This window comes from Bacillus rossius, chromosome 2 (genome assembly GCF_032445375.1).
Source record: "Bacillus rossius redtenbacheri isolate Brsri chromosome 2, Brsri_v3, whole genome shotgun sequence".
Classification (NCBI taxonomy): domain Eukaryota; kingdom Metazoa; phylum Arthropoda; class Insecta; order Phasmatodea; family Bacillidae; genus Bacillus; species Bacillus rossius.
This window is the reverse complement of record NC_086331.1, coordinates 88,190,793-88,208,833: the sequence shown is the minus strand read 5'-3', so window position 1 is coordinate 88,208,833 and position 18,041 is coordinate 88,190,793. Positions and strand designations below refer to the sequence as shown.

Sequence of the window (18,041 nt, the reverse complement as noted above, 5' to 3'; positions counted from 1 at the left end):
TGCATGGTATATATAATGAAAGACTCTTGGGCTCAAGAAACTAAACTATAGGTGGAAAGGATGATGCGGTTCCTAAGATTAAATGAAAGGAACTTTGATGATTTTTTTTATATATACTAAGATGATTTAATTGAGTTTGGGATGATGGGTTGACGGATTAAATAATAAAACTGGACACATAGGCTTTTACAGAAAATGAGAATGGAGCTCACAAGATCATAGATTGTGGTTAATCTCTGCCAACTGAAATGTAGAAACGATATCATAAAATGAGTTATATTGATGCAGCTCATGACAATATTGATGACAGCTACGATGATGATGTCTTTACGTCTGTGATAGTGACACGGATGCGGAGATTTTAAGACAAATAATATTATTAATATAGAAAAGATGGAAGCCGTAGCACGCCGATCGTGAAGAGAAACAAATATTGAAGGATGCTGATGGTTTCGGGAAGACTGAAACTAATGGAAGTATCAACACCGTGAAAAGTGAGAATACACTCAAGCCTATATTCAGTAGATCGTCCATACTTTGTAAAAATAACGGACTCCTAAAAAAGGAAGCATGAAGGCGATGCAGACACTTCGCCATCAACGATAACGAGTTCTTACGGTAATCTGGGTGAAGACGATGCCTTCTACGGTGATTGCTACAGTGACTCTGAAGCTGGCGACGTGATCGAAGACTGTGCTGAGGCAGCTAAAGCGGACAAGACCGAAGGCTGTGGCGGTGCCCTGAGATCAAAACGATGGAAACGTCGTGATATATTAAATAAATCTGATCAAGCTTGTGATGATCACTTGCTCAATGACGAATGTGACCTTGTGGTGGGTGTTAAAACGGAGGACAGCAGAGATCATAATATTTATAATAAACGTGCAAGGAAGATGGTGGCAGAAGAGATTGTTTACACATCATGGAAAGATCCAAACATACTGGTTGACCGGCTAAGACTGTTGGTGGCATCTGTTCGTAGAGGAAACTACTCGAACATTAAAGAAATATCCTTCATACCTAAAGAACTGAGGGAAGCTAGATACATACAATAATCATTTGTTTAACTGTCATGTGTGTACTATTGAAAAATAAATGAAGTATTTATATTTAAAAAAAGTATGATTTATTTATTGTATTCTGATTTCCAACTAAGCCTGTGTTTCCGCTACTCCATGTGTGATCATTCCGTTTTTTCCTGTGTGTACCGTGTGTATGTTCCGATTTCCTGTGTGTACATTCGGTTTTCCTGTGTGTAAATTCCGTTTTACTGTGTAAATTCCGTTTTCCTGTGTGTAATTTCCGTTTTCATGTGTGTCAATTCCGTTTTCCTGTGTGTACTGTGTGTAAAATCCGTTTTCCTGTGTGTACTATGTGTACATTTCGTTTTCCTGCATGTAAATTCCGTTTTCCTGTGTGTGTACTGTGTGTACATTTCGTTTTCCTGCATGTAAATTCCGTTTTCCTGTGTATAGTGTGTGTACATTACGTTTTCCTGTGTGTACTGTGTTCATGGACTATATGACTGACATTGTCATGACTTGATCTCATGGTCCGGAGACACTTGGGCTATATGTATGGATGACTTTGTACATGAACATTTTAAAGGTTAATCTAAATATCAAAAAACTAGACTTTCATGTAAAGCATAGCGGCACTGTATTTAATTCGTTGGTCAGGTATAGTGTCTTGAGCTGATTTTCGTAGAGTGAATGATTAATAAACTCCGCGAAACGTAATGGAAAACAGAATCTAAAATTTATTTAATATTTAGTTACAATGTCACTGTTCAAGAGTCGAACCGTGGACAGGAACTGATCTAATGAATTTGTAAATTAATAATTTATTTTTTCGGTGACTTTTGGAATTTTTCCCCGCATTTATAGCTAAATAATTACATGATTACAAGATGGTGCTCAAATTTCAAGATGTCTGGCAACTCAGTAATAATAAATTATTACTGCACTGCGGCGGGTTAGAATGGTAAGACGAGTACACACAATATGGTGTCCACCAGCAGACGAAAACAAGATGAAGGTAATGACCACTAGCAGGCGGAGGGTACTCCTGGTAGCATGTTCTAAACATAAAATGTCGGATCCATGATGGATGTCAAGGTCAAAGTCAAAGATCAAGTTCAAGGACAAATTTAAAGGTTAAGGTCAAATTTCAAAGTCAAGGTCAAATTTCAAGGTCTAGGTCAAAGTTCAAGGTCAAGGACAAATTTCAAGGTTAAGGTCAAGGTAAAATTTCAAGGTTAAAGTTCAAGGTCAAGGTTAAAGGTCAAAGTTCAATGTCAAGGTCAAAGTTCAAGGTCAAGGTGGAAGTACATGGTCAATGACGAAGTTTAATACCAACAATCGAGGTTAAAGTTATGGTGAACTGAAAATTATATTAACATGTTGCTAGCACATCTAGCATACGCACAAAAAACAAGATGACGGTCTTCTGCGGACGAAGACAAGGTGGCGGACATGACGTCATACCAGATGACGATGTATACCTTGGTATTGGTGGTGTGAGGTCAGTCTAGGTAGCTTCCGTGGAGGAAGGATCGGTTGTATGCTCTTAACGGTTTCGAACCAAGGACGGGAATCGATATAATCAATCAGAATTTTAATAAGTTAATTTTTTGATGAATTTTGGAATTTTTCCCGATTTTCTAACAGAAAAAATACGGATTTCCAAGATGATGTCTAAATTTCAAGATGGCGACCATAAAGATAATTGCAACATTAATAGGATCCAATATGACGGTCGTAACAATAAAGTGTAACGATGACATAGTACTCAACTGAGATGGCGGCCGTAACGAAACATGCAACATTTATATAATCCAAGATGGCGACCGTAACGATAACTGCAACATTGGTTTTTAAGATTTTTATTATTTTATTCGATTATTGAATTTTTTTAATGATTTTTAAAATTTTTCCCAATTTTCTAACATAAAAATTGCGGATTTTCAAGATGGCGACCGTAACGGAAATTGCAACAGTTACATCTTAATAAAAGATGGTGGTTCTGTCTCGAACAGGTGGTGCTATTATTACTTTAAGTTAAAAAAAACTACAAGTCCAAATATGCATGTTATTTTTATACATACCTTATTTAATTTTCAGTCTGGTAAATGTCTCGATGGCCGAGCGGTTAAAGGCGTATGTTTTCCAACCTAGAGATCAGAATGCGATGGTTCGAATCACAGCGTTTCCGATATATTTTTCATAAAAAATTAATTTTAAAATGGCGATAAGGTTCATAATAGCTATGGTAGGTAATGGAACATCGACCTTATGTGATGAGACTGAGCGACGCTGTCGCTCTCTAGGAACAAACGACAGAACAAAGTCGACGGTATTCAAGATGGCGGCCTCCAGTGGAACAGAAAAAAACATGAGCGCCGCTGGCGCTATCTAGGAACAAACAAAAGAAATAAAGTCGACGGTATCCAAGATGGCGGCCTCCAGTGGAACAGAAAAAAATCAAGAGCGACGCTGGCGCTATCTAGGAACAAACAACAGAAACAGAGTCGACGGTATCCAAGATGGCGGCCTCCAGCAGAACAGAAAAAATTAATATGACGGGAGACGAAAATTTCATCATAATGAGTGGGGCGCTCGATTTAAAGATGGCGGATTTTAAAGATGGCGACCGTGACCTACTTGTCCCGTTACACTGTGTCCCGTTACGCCGTGTCCCGTTACGCTGCATCCAAGATGGCGGGTCCAAAATGGCCGTCGGGGTCAAGGTCAAAGGTCAAGGTCACAACCATCCAAGATGGCCGCCGTGACGACACAATCCAAGATGGCGGACCGACAATCCCAATCCACCACCTGGAGCCTGTCCCCGGACATACTTTCCTATACTACTATATATATATATATAAATATGACAATCAGCTGAATAAATCTTTGCGTAAAATAAAATCAATGGAATTGTAGTTTATTATCAAAAGTTTTTTGGTATTTCACGCAAATACAATTTTTGAAACTCTTCAATGGTGAATATGGCCCTAAGGAATTCAGCTATACTGTATGTGGTTTAAACCTAATCTGCATTAATTTCATTGGACAATAAATCCAAATTACTTCTCGTGAATTTAGGTTATGCATATTGTTACGAGTATAATGTGGGGAGAAATTTTGGTTTGTAAGTTATAGCTCAATTAATTGGTTCAGTTTTTTTTTATTACTGATGTCTACACCATAAATTGAATTAATGTACTCAAGATCTATGTCCACAACAATTAGTATTACAATGGTTATTTAAACGTTAACACTTTCCACTGGATCTTGGCTCGACAGTGGCTCGCTCTTCTGTCCACTTCTGTCCGCTTCCTTCGCACACTCAACCACACCGCGTCGCAGTACAGTCCCCAACTATCGCTCGTCGCACCCGACTGGCTCGCCAGGCCTTCACTCGCAGTATCTCCTCCCGATATATCCGGTTCGCTCAGCAAGGGCCACTTGACCATCTTCACCTCTCGCTGATCGCACGGTTATCGCCAGTATCACTCCCCGAGAGAGGGAGACTCTCTCCGCTGCTCCGCTCTTCGCTCTTCACTGGGAACTCTCGCGGGGCTGGCGTCGCTACTTTTATACTCTTGGCAGACTTTCTGGAACCGATTTGAAGGGAGGTTGGAAGTGTCGCGTCACCTTGGGTGGACCCGACTCCCGGAAAGTCCAGGGAGATGGTGTTTATTCGCGCCACTCCGCGTGGCGGCCTTGGAAAACCCACATAATTCCCAGGCCACTAAAAGTATCATTGACAATGGCCAGAGGCGGAATGGTGCGTGTGTTTGAGAAAGGGGGAATGGGGTAGCGAGAACCTTTGTAATCCGGCCAGACACGCGTGGCAAGCCTTACGTCAGTGGACGGCGCGTGACTTCAGTGACCGTGCGGGTTCTTCAGCCAGCTCCAAACCTGGCACGCGCTGTGGTCCGGTCTGCGTTCGTAACAATATTAACAATGGCCGCAAACAATTAATAACAAGGCTTGTTACTATTCCCGAACTTTAAGGGCTACACTAGCCACACTTATTATTCCACTTGCTTTCTTTAAAGCCCACGTGTCACGAAAGTTCGCATATATTTGAAAACTGTTTGATATTTTCGCCCTTTTAAGATTTGGCCTCAACCATTTCGGCTGCAAACATTCGATCATAACTGGCATTTAGCCACAGACATGCAATGAGCCACATATTTGCAAAGACCATCGCCATGAATTTTACTACCAACATTTGACCAAAATATCCAGCTTTCAATTTGCTATCGGCTATAAGAATACTGAGTGGAAAAAGTTGTTCAAGAGGTTTATACCTACTTTTTATCTCTCTTTTACAGAACCTAGTCAGTGAGTTCTCAAGTATTGTACATTGTGTATGCTTACACTCTATATAATTATAATTGTAGAAAATATGTTTATGATAAATGTTTTTGTATTTAAAAATATTTATATGTATCAGCTGATTCAATATTTCTTGTAAACTTTTATTTGTGGCCTTACTAAGCATTCTGAATGTACCACACAATAAACTTTATGTGTAGTTTCCGGCCCTATGTGGAGGGACAAAACGTTTTAGTTGACTTACTAATATTTGTGGTGAGATTCCAAAACATTTATTGAATCACTTCAACTTCCACCATATTCTTCAAACTTCCACTGACAAAATTCTGGAGATCACCATCATAAACACAGCTGGCCTCAAAGCTTCGTTTTGGTATTATACATTTTTGGATAATGTTCCTTAAAATATTTCTAGACCTTTTTTTGTACATCGAACCTGTGTCGAAAGTAATCGCTCTCTACATGACTTATACTTGTGTTTAGGACTGCCATCTACTTCCTTTTAGGAAAACCATGCACAGGAGATACTTTAAATATGGTACAATAAACCTGAGAATCAGAAGTCATTTAAAATTTTATATTTACATCTGTAAAATCATGCATTGGCTTTGCTATAGTAGCTAATTTCATGCATGAAACTACTTTAATAAACAAACAGATTCACATAACTCTAAATGTTGGTCATCTGAATCAGTCAAGGCTGACAATAGTTTTAGTGTCGGGGTATTTGGAGCTGATTTCATATGAATTTGGTACCCTGAATTCAAATATGGCATTATTTTTTGCCTAAGATGTCAAATTTCTAAGATGTAATGTTTTAGTAAAATGTTCGTTTTACATTATTTTATGTTAAATACATAAACCAAATCTAAAAGTTAAACATAATATTCTAATTACTAAATTACACAAATATTATTATATTATACAAATATTATTTTATACACATCAGGTAGGTTGATCACTCTAAATGGCATGCTGCCATGTCGTATTTTGAAGAGACCACTGCTCTTGCTACTAAAACACCATCTCTTCTCTGATTCTACCAACTCTAGACATTTGATATAGATTTCCCAATATAAACCTGAGACAACTTCTTCACTTGAACCGAGCAACATTTTTTTGTTGAAAACATAGAGTTTGGCAGCTGGGGTAATTATACTCTTGCTGCAGTGTATATAATAACTATGCGTTCCCTATCTGAAAAACCCATATTCGGGTATCAACACAATACTCCAGCCTAACTCAGTAACACCAACAAACATTCATACTTTATTTCGGTTGTGGTGGAATTAAAACAAAGAAGATAAAGAACAAATTAGAGTTTAGTACATATAGTTCTAGGTACATTAATAATTTTTGTTTGAGCATTGTGGGAATCGGCTGTTCATTGTTTGACCATCATTGAAGTATTGACCGAGTATCTCCTAAGCATCGCCTCAGTGTCACCTGATGGTCGTTTGGTTTTCCCGAGCTTCGTTTGAGTGTCATCTGGGTTTCGCCTGGGTGTCGTCTGAGCTTTGCCTGGGCATATTTTGAGCATCATAATGTAATTGTTGTGCCAGTTTTAAATTGAAGGTAATTCAAATTAATGTCATGCTCTGAGTTCGATAGAAAACTTACTAATTGTAAATATTGTTACGAGGATACTAGAGGCGAGGTAACGAAGCAGGCAAATCAGCCCGGTGCGCAGACCAGTGGGGTGGTACAGGGAAGCCTCACCTCTCGTACACAGATAGCGACCATCACTCCGCTATATGGTAATCTGATTAGCACGACGCCTCACTACTTCCCTCTCGAGAGTTCGGTGTGTTCCCAGAACTCCTTCTGCGCGTTGTGGCGTAACTAGGACGCCATTGTTCTCGCACATTCGAGTGTTATGTCGGGGATTCTGTTGACGCGACACTTCGAAGGGTTATGAGCCCTTTCCAGGGCGGGGATGAGAGGTATATAAACGAGGCGGATGACCCGCGAAAGCAGTGAGTGACAGCAATTGCAAGGGTGGTGAGAGCAGTGAACAGAAGTGATTGAATGACTTCTTGGCGATCGATAGCGGATGACGAGCGATGGGCTTCGTGTACAAAAATTGGATCATCGGGGACCGAAGAATCCGGGATGGTGATGTTGTTTAGATTGTTCGGTTTTAGTTAATAGTGTAAATATAATCTAATAAATAAAACACTGATTTATTAGGCTATTATTTTCTTACCTGTTTCCCCACTCGGAACGATATTTTTTACATATGGCATGTTTGCCTTTTGTTTCAAAGGCTATTACCGTGTTTCTAATCAAAAGATTTGTTTTATTATTATTTTGTTAAACCTGTGGGAAGTGATATCGGTAGTACATATGACTTTTGTAAGCCGGTGGTATTAAGGTGCTTTGTGTTCATTTCTATCATCATTCATGGGGGTATTTTTGAAATGACACTATGGCAGACATAAAACATATTGATTGTGAATTCCTGCAGACTACACAAGTATAAATCACTTAGTTTCTGTTACTGTCTCCGGGCATTGTTGAGGTTTTGGTCCTATAGTATTTATATAGTATTCTGGGTATTACAATTGAAAGTAGTGTGTATTAGATGTCAAAATTATTAAGCATAAATCGAGTCGAGTATGATACTCTGTGTTTGTAGTGGTTTTTAGACTCATGTGGTTAACTATACTGACAGATTTGTGGTAGGTTTTGGTAGGCCTTCAATAAAACTAATGCATGACATAATCATCCACTCAGGCCTGGTGGTGAGGATATACTGGGTAAATATGCATCTAATTCACTCTCGCTTTATGTCATATTATTATACTGTAATAATTGTAAAGCATGCTGAGTATGGCACTGTAGACTTTGCGAGTCGGATAACGTTGGAATTTTGGAATACTAGGAACCTATAGTAGGCTTCAGGAATGGAATTTTATATTATGTATGAATCATGGTTTAGAAATATGCCAATTATTTTACAAGTAGACTACGGGCTCTGATGCATTTAAACCTTTATCAAAATTATAATATTTCTAAAAAAATAAATTGCATAAAATATTCAATATTTTATTTTTTAGTATACCTGTGTTTTATTGTAGCAGTTACCCCTTAAGGTTAATGCCGTGTTACTGATTTTTTGCTTACAGTGTGTTCTGAGCTCAGGAGAAGGATTTAATGCGTAAGTAGTAGTTTATTTGTACAATTCATGTTATATCACAGTTTATGGTACAAAATTTAGGATGTAATGTGTTTTCAAAAAGTAGGCAGAAAAGGTTTATGATACATTGTGCTAATTTCCTTTATAATGGTTACACCTTGAGTGTAAAACTAAAATAAAGCGAGTGAATGCATTGTCTAACTAGGTAACTTCAGATGTCTCTTATTCTGAAGAAGCATAGCATAACTCAACGGCGATAGTCTACTGGTTGCTGAGACAGTTTGTGTGCTCTAGGGGGAAAAAAGGGAATGCTTCCAATTCTGTGCATTCATATCAACTAAACGTACATGTAAACAAGCATTTAATCGTTAATCTTAGTATTCGTATTCAGCAACACTATTGTAAGGCATATTTATAATATTATTACTAACAGGTTGTAATCCTTACGTAATAAAAAAAAAGGCTGTATAAATCAACTTATTCTGGAAATGTAAGGAACACTTCAAATTGAGAGATATTTTCGCAACTCAAAGAAGTATTTTCGCAAGATGCAAACTTATAAAATAAAATTGGTGAATACTGTTAATCCTGCCACATGTAGGTCTATTTAAAGCTAGCATTTCGTAATGTTATATTTGTTACTTGCTGGGTGACACTCAGGGTGGTACTCCCTGTGGTGGAGTGGTGGGCAGGGGCGCCCGCAGGATTTTTTCCCAGGGGGGGGGGGGGGCAAAGTCAGCTGTTTCATAATTTTATACGCTAAATATAGGGATTGAAAAAATAATACAAACAATTTTCAAGGAAATCTAACTGTCTGTTTATTACTATTCTTCACACAATCACAAATTTTTCATTTTAACAGGAAGTGAACGCTTCTGGAGTCAACGGCAAATGCGTCAACAACTTTTTCAATGAAATTGTCCTTGTCTTCTTTAATTTGCCTCTGTGGGCAGAGAGAAGACACAGTCCACTCAGGCGACTATTTGACATCGTGCTTCTTATTCATGTCTTTACTCGTCTGAGAGTGCTGTGGATCAAACATTCTAAGATTAGTTATTGCCAAGAGATAATAGAGCAAGAACAAGTAATCATATGAATTTAAAGTAAATTCATAATGTAGGCATATGTAGGCCTATTTGCTTTTACTAATTACTACCAAAAGTAAAAGTGCATAAAAATGTAAAAATTATAAATATATAATTATTTATTTGTATAATTTTTAAGGGTACAAGCTAAACTGTTTAAAAGATGAGATGGTTTTTAGAATATAAAAAAAATTGTTTTATAGCCTAAATAGTTCTGCCGCAACATTACTTGTTAACACTATTACTTCGACTCTTAATTTATATCTAGAGTTTTATTTTGATTAATGGTGTTTGAAATAGTTCCATTTTAATTCACCTCAATGTTGAAATAGATTCGTTCATTCATACATATATCTATTAAATATTATTTTGTGGTCTTACCTGAACGACCTTTCGACCGTGCAGGTTGTTGGTGATAAGCATAATGCAATCTGAAGAAATTTTGCCACTGCAGGCAAAAAATATGTGTGCTCATGTTGTAGTATGTCTATAAAATGCATTTTTTCAAAGTCTTCATCATTGGTCTGAGAATTTTTCCAGAGAGTGTACCATACAGTGACCTCGTTCTGGAAATTGTCCAATAGCTTGGAATATATTTTACCAACTTCTTCCATGGATTTTTTGTATTCTTCCTTTGACATTCTTTTTATTTCTCTTGGGTGCAACTTGAAAATTTCAAATGCAGCCCAATGACGGATGGAGAATCAGTCTTTCAACGATTGTATCAAGCAGTCCAAGTAGGAAAGATGTATTGATAATCTGTAGTACTCATTGATTGTTTCGGTAGGCTGATTTGCACGATGTGTTTGCTTTTGTACTACTCGAGGTTTTGAAAGACTAATGCTTAGAACTTCAGTATTTTTTTCAAACAGCTTCATTATTTTGTCAAACTCTTGGACACTTTCTTCTCTGTAAGTTTCGAAGGTGGAAATTAACTGTTGAATATGGTTTGATACTCTCAACAAATCAACTCTCGGACTTTGAAGCAATTGACTCACAACCTCAAGTATTCCAGAATGCTGGGCTATGATCTGCAAGCAGATTAGAGATGTTGATGCTGTAAATGCACAGTGAAGCTGGAAAGCCTTCTGCCTTGTATCTTTGTTTCCATCTGTGGACATGGTTTGAAATGCTTGCATAATGTCCACAAACTTGTTATTGAACTTTCTAATTGACTTATATTTTTCTGTCCACCTGGTCTCACAGAGCGTCTGAAGTATGCCAACAATTTCTCTTCTCTGCCCATTTTTTCGAAAAAAAAAACTTAACTGTCTCTTTTATTGTCCCTACAGTATTCCTAATCTGTGACAATGTGTTTGAATCGTGGACAGCTAAATTGAGACTATGCCTTGAACAATGGAAAAATAAAGCCATAGGATACTCGTCATTTATTCTTTTTTGTACCCCTGTAACATGTCCAGCCATTGTACTGCATCCATCATATCCCTGGCCAACAGCATTATTCAAGTTTAAGCCCCATGTTTTTAAGGTAGAAGTAATCGCGTTTGCCACGTTTTCGGCATCTAAACCATCTTTTAAGGGTGTGAAACCAAGAAAATCTTCCTTAATACAATTTTCAGTCTTGTCTAAATATCTTACTCCCAGTGACAACTGTTCTGTTCCTGAAGTGTCCATAGTCTCATCAGCCAAAATTGAGAATATTTCATTTCTCTTTACTTTTTCAATAAGATCATGTCTTAAAACTGTTGCGCTGGTTTCAATTAGTTCATTTTGAACTCTGCGTGAGATGTAGGTGTCATTTTTTGGTGCATTATTCAAGTGGTCTGCCAAAGTAACGTCACCTGACTCTTCCCGAAAACTCAGCAAGTCGTTAAAAACTGCGTGCTTGTCTGTTTTCCTCTTAACGGAAGATCATGGAGAGCACAAAAAAGTATAGATGACAGTATTGGTTGTATCATTTTTCGGTTTGCTTCTATCTGTTGATCTAGCCCTTCATTTACCAGAACATCAATACTTTTCTGTTCACATTTCATGATAGACAAGAAATTAGTAGACTTTTCCAAAGCCTCCTGATGCCATGCCGAACCTGCATGTAATTTTGCACTTTAATGAAATTTTTCGTAATTATTAAAGGGACGTGTAATAAAACCACCCTGATAACTACCATGACTCACTCGTGGCTTAAACAAAACACACAACTTACAAAATGCAGCTTTGGCAATTTCAGAGTAAGCCAACCAATTGTATTCATTTAACCAATGGTGCCGGAAAAGTCGTTTTTTATCAGTTACATCATTTTTAAAATTGTATCTAACCTCAGGTGTACATAATTTCGTATTCGTTCTTTAGGATTTTCATGGAGATAGCTACCAATATCAAATGAGAAAAATACCATACAATAAATCTAAACTACACCGAGACAACGAAACCAAATCACAAAGCTAAATCAATGAAACCATATAAACCATATGTAATCAAAGCTTGATTTCCCTAACAACTATCAATTCAAACCCAGGTAACCTAAAAATAAACCATTAATATGTGTATATCTTGAAGACATGCATATCACTAGGAAATTAAGTTTCAACAATGCAATGGCAAAATCCTTTCAGCCATTTCAGCATGAAGAAGTAATTACATTATTACGCTCCAGATCTATCTCACAAGAACCGTACATTTTTCCGTGATAAAAAGTAGCCTATGTTTTTATCGGGCCTCTAAACTGTCTGCACACCAAAAATCAGGTCGATCAGTCACTCCGTTGAAGCGTGAAAGATGGACAAATAAACCAATAAAACATAATAAACCAACAAACACACTTTAGGATTTATTATATGTGTATGGATGAATGGATTTAGTGTTTTAACGACTTTTAAGGCTTTCAGCTTTTTCTTGCATTTAATCACTAGACAGATCATGATATAAAACAGGCAATCTTAAAATTTGTTTATAAAATCTAATGCCATTATAACTTTGATACAGGATTAGTATAGACTAAACTTCAAAATAAAGTTAAATTCAATTTAAACATATATTTAAATTTGAAGAAATAGCATGAAATAATTCCAACAATGGACTGGAAATATACATATATACATATGTCTTTACAGTGTAAAAATTACCTTTTAGTGTCACTGACTATGTATAGATATTAAGAGGGCGGACTCAGTGGCACCATAGGAATTTATTTCGGGAAGGGAGTTGAAAAAATTATCAAATAAGAATTTTTGTGTTACAGAAAACTCACGTCAAGGGGCTTGGACGTTACATTATCATTCTCAACACGCATCACTGCCTCTGTGGTTTGTGATTCCAGGCGTATACATGTTCTCTTATATCATTTAGACTGTATGTTTGTTGGCGCATCCACATTGTAAGGGTGATTCTCGCGCTGATGCCTTCGAAGTGTTAGAAAACTGTGCAAATTTCTTTTCAGATAGGGCTCTCCCTGACCCTTTCCAAGGTCATTCATTATACGCGCACTCTTTTTTTATATGATTTCCAAGTTCCGCGCTTCCTACCCTTTCAACTCTTCCACACCGTCCTCGCTTCACCTTCCCCTCCGCCACTAGGCCTGTCGCGCATGCGCAGAAAGATTCTGGCGCATAGTACGAGCCTGTCTAGGCGCTAGTACTCTACGGCGGGCAACGGAATGTGAGCGATGTCCGGCATTGTGTAGGGTGTGGGAGCGGGCAGGAAGAGACCGTGGAGGCGGGAGAGTCTCAGACTAGAGTGGCAGCCGGCAGCTGAGTTGACACATCATCCAGCTACGATCGTCGATCATCCAATTATTTTGAACAATAATTAATTACTGTTGCATTTGTTAATAAGTTATGTGTAATTTTCTTCAAATTATATGTTAAACGTATTTTTCACTCAAAATCTCAGGGGGGGCAACTGCCCCACTGCCCCCCCCCCCCCTGCGGGCGCCCCTGGTGGAGGGGAATAGCAGTATCTGAGGTCGTTGAAATCAAGATGATGCGGCGATTGTCCAAAGGAAGAGCCCCAGGACTCAAGTATGTCCCTGATTTACAAATGTTTTATTAAATTAATAAAGCTTGTCCAGTGATGTAGCGGCAGCATACCTGGCGTATAACACTAGGGTCGTGAGTTTGTTTCTCGCAGCGTACGTTTGTAAGCCATTCCCAACTAAAGTCCCGGAATAAGGTGGGACAGTAAGTAATGCTTGCTGTAAAAATATCCTCATGATTCTGACTTTTCCAATTGTGTGAATTATTATTTTCGAGTTTTTCGTTAGGTAGATATTTTATAGCTGTTGTTTTGAATACGTATGCATTGTTCCATTTGTTTATCGATCAGTAGTAGCCTATTTTCCACCATTAGAAAAAAAAATATTGCCTAATCAATTCACCCCAAAGGAATGTTTGTACAATAAAATAAATTATCCACATTAGTAGATGGAAATAGGGCATACGGGCGCAATGTATTTCTTATGGGACTACGACTTTGTGTTGGTTTATTGTGGGGGTTTGCCAATCGTGAGGAATCGGCCAAGCTCGGACGTTTTCGTCGCTGTATGCCTTGATCAGGACTTCGGTATTCTAAACACCACATCCACCATCTTGGAATCCACTATTTTTTTTTAATCTGTAATCATTGAGCTTAAAATTCAGAAAAAATTCCAAAATTCATCAAAAAATTCACTAATTGAAATAATTATTGATTCGATATATTTCTGTCCTTGGTTCGATCCTTGCTCGATAAAAAAAATTAATTTAAAGTAAAATTATATTTATTTAATAAAATATGGTGAAGAATTCTTGAAATAGGTAAAAGTTAAGTAATCATTCACTCCACAAAAATTACTCTATAAAAGATACCTGCTAAATGTGTAAGAACTCCCCTATCCCAGGGCGAACGACCACAATTTCCCGCTCCCTTTCTGGAATTTGCGTCTGTTTTGCGCGACATGCATAAATATTACGCTAATTTTTAAGCCGCACCTTTGCTTGACGTGTTTCCCCCAGAACAATGTACAGACAAAAAATTCAAAAACGTAAATTAAAAATAAAAGAAAAGGCAGAGATTAAAAATTTTACGGAGTAGCGTTTTCAGCATCAATAAAAATTCTCAAATAGATTAACAGCAAATTTAATAGTAAAAATGTTAGGCAAAATACCAAAAAATATACATTATTTTATACGTTAAAAACCATTATGCTGGGAAAAAATGTTAATAGCTCTATTTTGTTTTATACCTACTTATTATATACGAACATTTTGTGTACAGTTACACCTAACTATTATCGTTTAACATTCTACACAAAAAATTGCCATCTAAAATGTGGCCGCATAAAATAATTTTACGTTAACGAAATGTAAAATATTATCTTATCCCTAACAATAATCTATTGCTTTTTAAAGTCTTTACTTTTATTTGCAATATTAAAATTTTTGTGGTCCGGTGGGGCGAAGTGCATTAGCTAGCTTGTTACACAGCACAGCAAAATCCAAGTTCAAAGTCTGGTCTAACGTAAAGGAAATGTCTTTTTCTAATCAATTGTAAAGTGTGTAACACCCGTAAATTTACTTACATCTTACGGTTACGGTCTTTCAAACACAGAAGCCCGTTTCTGCTAGATGCGCACAGCTGTTCCAAAATTTAAATCGCTGGACGACGCACAGCTCGCTTCAAAGCTTCGGGCCGGGGGCCTACACAAGGACATGGGCCGACGATACTTATTTGCATGATCGTGGATCTAGAAGAAACCTCCATCGTACAAGCCACTTGATTAGCATGCTGAACGTCGAAGTTACATGGTCGCGCGTAGTTCATTCGCGCGACGCGGCACGTACGCTGTTTCCTCGCCGCGCACGTAAATTGGGCTCGCCAAATCATGGCCTCCAAAAATTACACGCACTTCACACGTCTCTTCTGCGTACTTGCCAAATACAGGGCGTACATGCTCCTAGCCATCACAGGTCCGCGAAATGTCCAGCGCATCGTCCGTGCCCGTGGCGCATCGTCCCGCGACTCACGATCAAGTCCCGTCAAAGTACAAATTTTCAAGATGGCGGACATGTCATACTAGCTGGCGATATATATACCTTGGCATTAGTGGTGGAAGGTCAGTCTGCCGGTGGCTTCCGTGGAGGAAAAGGATTTTGTCGACATTTATTTTTTGTCCTCAGGGGTTCTAACCGAGGACTCCATGACGGACGTGTGTTTTTTGAAGAAAAAAATTTTTAAATTTTATTGAATTTTTTATAAATTTTTTTCATTAAAATCGGGTAATAAATAAAGATTTTCAAGATGGCGGCCGTAACGGAAATTGCAACGGTGACGTCATACTACATTATGTCGTCAGAGGCTTATTGGAGGCTGTAGATATGGATTCTTAAGCCTCAATATGGACATTTCAAGCTGTTGGCATTTTTAAGGACAAAAATGGGAAATTTCCTTTTAAAGCAGGCATTTTTTCGGCGAAATGGGAAATTTTTAGGGATTTTGAGTCATTTATGAGGAATTTTGAGTCATTTTGAGTCCAAAATGGCCGCCGTGACGTCACAAATCTAAGATGGCAGTTCGTCTCCGGCTCCACAACCCAGAACACAGTGTTTGGAGAAACTATTATACACTACTCTTTACATGTTTTATTTTTAATTTAAACTGGGTGAATGCATGATCCAGTGGCCAAGTTTATTTAATTGTCTCAGGTGTGTAAACAACCATGTAAGGGCTTGGTTGTCGGTCTATAGCTCAAACTCATCATGCTATAAGTAATCACAAATCGTTCAAAAACATAAACGCACGCCAATGCTTCTTTTTCGTAAACTCCATATCGCTGTTCATTCCTATTTAGGGTCCTACTAGCAAACATTATGGATTGCATCCCCTTTTCTCCTTCCTGAAACAGGACAGCCCAGGGCTTTACTAGAATCAACACTTTTTCAATGTTAGGTAAGGCCAAAACGAGGGGGGGGGTGTGTTACGAAATAGCAAATTTTAGGTCTTTAGAATCTCACTCCTGCTCCTCTCCCCACACGAAATTAACTCCTTTTCTCTTCAAGGCATTTAGCGGGGCACATGAAGTACCATAATCAGGTATAAATTGGCTGAAATACCCTTACATCCCCATGCCTTTTAAATTTTTGGGTGGGGAAAAATGTATAATGCGCACTATTTTCTAAGGATCCATTTCCATCTTACCGTCTGATTATAAACCCCAAAAAGGTGATCTGCGATGCACCCAACACACCTTATCTGGATTGATGGTAAACCAGCCATTTTTAATTTATCCAGTACTAGACAAAGATACTCGAAATGTTCGTCCGAGAAATTTGAAAAGATACATATGTCATCTAGGATGTTCAAAACGAATTTATACTGGTAATCATGTACGATTTTTCCTAAGATCCGGGATAAGCATTGGGATCCAAAGTTGAACCCAAAAGGGACAGTTTTCCATTCATAATGACCCCATGGTGTTACAAAACCTGCAAACTGTTGATTCTGCTTATCCAGGACATACTGATGAAATGCCGTGTGCAAATCAAAAATCTTGTTAAATTTTGCCTCAATGAGATATTGAAATAAAATGTCAATCTTAGGGTGAGGGTGAGGTCCTAGCCTAATCTACCCATTCAAATATGATAGTCCAGCACGAGCCGATATTCCCCTGGCTTTTTTTTCTTTACAAAAAAGGCCAGCGATGCATAAACAGTGTTAGAGTGTGTGATTGTATCTTCTCTCAATAACTTTTTAATTATCTCCTTAAAGGCTCCCATTTTTTGGAAAGGGGAACTGGTAGGGTATGCATTTGACAGGGCAGTCATCAAATAATTCAATATGATAATTTTACCTTATTACCTTATAGATAATCACCTCACTATACTAATCAATCTAAGCCTTAATTCGCTCTGTTTCAACTTGTCCTAATCGTTCTTTGGCTGCCTCTATGCCTCCACACACTACCCTACTCCTCCCATTTTCTTCTCCAATCCCACATTAAGTTTGCATTTAAATAAAAACTTATGGTTCTCTGTTTACAATTTATTACTGCCTTAGTATCCCCGAGAAAATCCATTCCTATAACCACGTCATGGATAAGGTCAGTTATAACCCAGAAAACCTGATCCCAGGAAAATTTGTCCACCTCAATGTGAGTAGATGTATATAGTTCATATTGGTCAGGGGGGGGGGGGAGGGGGATCTGGGGATCCGCGGCAGCCACCTTAAGGCTTCGCTTCATCATCCCTGTTGGATTACGTCACTTCCGGCGGCCATGCACGCACGAAAATGTGTCCCGTTACGTTAATCAGCCATGTACGCACGAAAAAATGTCCCGTTACGAGTAGATAGGAAATACCGATTCAAGGACAGGCGCAGGATCCAGGAGCCGACCTTGAACTTTGACCTTGACCTTTGGCCTTTAAGTTTGACCTTGATCTTGAAATTTGACCTTGACCTTGAAATTTGACCTTGACCTTGAAATTTGACCTTGACCTTGAAATTTTACCCTGACATTGAAATTCGACCCTGACCTTTAGC

General features: G+C 38.1%; 1 protein-coding gene across 25 annotated transcripts in view; it reads left to right on the top strand.

Annotated features, from left to right (window-relative positions):
• The window catches only part of LOC134529441 (uncharacterized), a 631,226-nt gene that overhangs the window by 521,534 nt on the left and 91,651 nt on the right, over window positions 1–18,041 (top strand). For 10 of the 25 annotated variants that reach the window (XR_010074585.1, XR_010074601.1, XR_010074599.1 and 7 more), the window contains one exon: window positions 8,474–8,505. The exons of the other annotated variants lie outside the window; for them this stretch is intronic. The gene's annotated coding sequence lies outside the window, so the exon portion shown is untranslated. The remainder of the gene's footprint in view (window positions 1–8,473; window positions 8,506–18,041) is intronic. 25 annotated transcript variants of the gene reach the window in all.